The 3,386-nt window shown below is 31.2% G+C and overlaps 1 long non-coding RNA gene across 1 annotated transcript; it reads right to left on the bottom strand.

Moving 5' to 3' along the window:
- Positions 1–714: 714 nt before the first annotated feature.
- Positions 715–1,960, bottom strand: LOC112508070. Its single transcript, XR_003068601.1, has 3 exons — positions 1,847–1,960; positions 988–1,067; positions 715–898 (listed from the first exon to the last, which is right to left on the bottom strand). It is a non-coding gene; the product is annotated as an uncharacterized LOC112508070 (long non-coding RNA).
- Positions 1,961–3,386: the final 1,426 nt, after the last annotated feature.

Here is a 3,386-nt window from a genome sequence, read left to right as displayed (position 1 = left end):
AAAAATGAGAACTTTTAAATAGTTGATTTGATATTAACATTGATATTTTTTTCAAAWTTTTATGATATATTCAAATTTATATTTTATTCATTCAAATTGATATTTTATTCAAAAATAAAATCATTATTGCTTTCTTAAAAACATATAAAGTCGTATTATAACATCGACAAAGATAAAGAATAAAATAGAACATTAAAATCGAGATGTATCTCGCTGCATTGCACGAGTACCATTCTAGTTTTTTTAAAAGGGTAAATTAGGAATATGTTCCTTTTGATCTTTTGAGTTGTGTAGATTGAGTTCATTAACGATAAACGAACTCTGCCAAATAATGGGCAAATCGACAYTGAGCAACATCTTGATTTTTAAGAAGTTTAATAAGAACTTTTTTTATAAAGTAATACAAAAAAWATAASGATTTTCTTGTGTTATATTACGATGCACATTTTTGTCTTAACACTATATTGTAATGTTTTTATATAAAATATACGGTTTTTGCTCTTATAAACTTCATGATGATGACAACAATATTGTCTCCCCCCCCCCCCCCCCCCCAAGTTGACTTTCAAGACTATCAATATTTCAACTCGTTCTTAGTGAAAATGAAGGTTTTCATTTGAGATTTGGATAAGTAACGAGTTTATAAATCTAAAAATGTAACAACCACATTCCAAAATTGACATTAAATAACCTGACCCACAAGTAGAAACATTGAATAAAGGTCTACAATTCCAATTCCATCTCATGAGTTACAGTGAGAATTTAAGTAATACTGCTGAGATATATTACAAAAATTAAACTCAAGTCGAAGGCAACTATCTAACTAAGAGACAATTGCCAACTTCAAGCCTCAAGATGCACATCTTCCTCCTCTTAGAGCTCGCGACAAGGTACTTCCCTGAAAAGGTTTTCAGTTTATAAATGGAGGGTTAGACCGAAAGTCTAGTGAATTCCCTCTATCTCAAGAGCAGCAACGATTAAGCATACCTGAGTAGTGAAACGCATCGACACACGTTGCAACAGTTGCACACAAAACGACTGGCCTACACACCTGCCCTTACTATGAGCTACATAAAACGAATTCATGATCAAGACACCACTACACACATCCACAAAAAGAACTCATGCTATCGAAACAATTCTTGAATATGAAGTCACAACATGGATTCAAGATTTAAGCAATTTTAACATGAACAACCAGTGATCATTAGGCAAAATTAGCAAAGAGGAAACAAACACCTGAGGGCGAAGCCTAAATATGCACCCTTGGGCTAGAATCACACCAACCGCACGCGCACTTGAATTGGGTTGGGTTGGGTTATCCAAATGACGAGTTAATACCTTAATTATATCCTTAAACGAACTACTAGTAACTCCTTTTTAGAAAGGACCCATGATACAGCCCCAAACCACCACTTAAGCGACCTGACACATGGCCTAGGTCGCGGGACTACCTGGTGGAACCACTGTTTTCCCCTGTACAGTCCCTACTTGAATCCTACAACTCCAAATTCTTAACCAACTAATATCCAACAGCGATTAGGGTTCAAAACCCTCTAAAATCAATGTAGAATCATTCTCAAACAGGTTCTAATCCAATCTCAACTTTAAATTCGATTTGGAACTCCCTTTTGATAAGAAATGTCCATATCCCTAGAGCTTTTGATTGAATCTCACTCAATCACCATGGAAATTGATTACAAAACAATAATCAACAAGATCGACTCCCACATACAGTTCGGAACAATAAGATCATTTTCTCCCAATCAAACAATCCATCTAACTCATAAAACCCCAAATAAAACACCATAATAAAGAGAAAAACATAGAAGGATGAGATAGTTACCTGAAAAATGGAGATCTAAAACCCTTTTTTTCTTCAATCTTCAATGCTTTCCCTTCACACCCACAATTCTCTCAAATGAAGAACACACTCACAAACACACACTCTTAACTTTGAGCCAATCGAATGGAAGGAGAATTGAGACCCTTTCCCCTTTAAACTTCAATTTACATAACTAACCCTTACAGAAACAACACTTTCCAACTTCACCCTTTCTACTTCATTAATTTATCAAAATTTAGAACTTGGTTATTACAAAAAAAAATATATATATAACATTACTTAGGAGCCGTTTATTAAACGCTTACTTGGTAAGTGCTTACTGGATAAATTTTCTCATCGGATGAACATGACGATGGCCAAGAATCTTACCGGGTAAGAGCGATGAGAAAGATGGAGTCTTACCCGGTAAGTGAAGATTACGACTCTTATCCAGGTAAGCGTTTACCCGGTAAATTGTTGTATTCAATACGTTTTGATGTACTAAAATCTTACACATTAAATAAATTATAGTGTTGACTCCTATAGGTAAACACTTACCGGGTAAGCATTTGAGTAAACAACCATTGTCTACAATAAATTATGGACATTGAAAACATCAAAACTAGTATACATCAGATGCTGAATATACTAATAATTAAGCTAACATTTTGTATATATAGTTATCATTTGGAGGCTAAATTATTATACAAAACGTTAGAAGAAGAAGAAGTAGGTGGAAAGGTAACTCTTTAAACTTTGGTAATATTGTAAAATTAATTATTTGTCTCAACCATTTGATTTGATAATAATACAAAGACACTCGATCCAACACTTAAAGGAATTTTTACACTGCTTGAAAATAGACTATCACCGATGGAAAAATCCATTAGTAATTTACGTCGGATCACCGATGGATTACCAATAGATGCAATTAAAAAAATAAAAAAATAAATTATCCTGTTATTTTTCTTGATTACCTATTACATACATATTTGTATCGTCGAGGTAAGGTTTATATCCATTCTACCTCTTCTAATTAAGCTAACATATATGCACGAAATATTGTTTATTGATGCATATTACTTAAAATTTAAGATTACAAGTAAATTATGCATAAATACAACTTTTTAAAGCTCCATACTTGAATTCGTCTAACTAACTGTAGATAAACATAATCAAATATTGGATAAATATCTCATTTTAAATATAAAAAATCGAAAATATAATTATGATAATCATTTTAAYTAAGGAAATTACACCAAAATAAAAGAACTTTTAAAAATATTAATTTAATATTGATATCGATATTTTTTTTCAAAATTTTATGATATTTTTTAATTTATGTTTTATTCAAATAAAAAAAATATTACCTCTTTCTCAAAACCTCATAAAACCAATGTTTACTTAAAATTCAAGATTACAAGTAATTATGCAAAAGTACAACATATCAAAGCTCGATTTTTGAATTATTATAACTAATTGTGGATTCATATAATCAAATAGAGGATAAACATCTTATTTTAAAATATAAAAAATATAAAATATAATTAGGATAATTATC

This window comes from Cynara cardunculus (assembly GCF_001531365.2).
Source record: "Cynara cardunculus var. scolymus isolate 2C chromosome LG 2, CcrdV1, whole genome shotgun sequence".
In the NCBI taxonomy this organism is placed as follows: domain Eukaryota; kingdom Viridiplantae; phylum Streptophyta; class Magnoliopsida; order Asterales; family Asteraceae; genus Cynara; species Cynara cardunculus.
The sequence above is the reverse complement of the archived record's forward strand: the minus strand, read 5'-3'. Positions and strand labels throughout refer to the sequence as shown.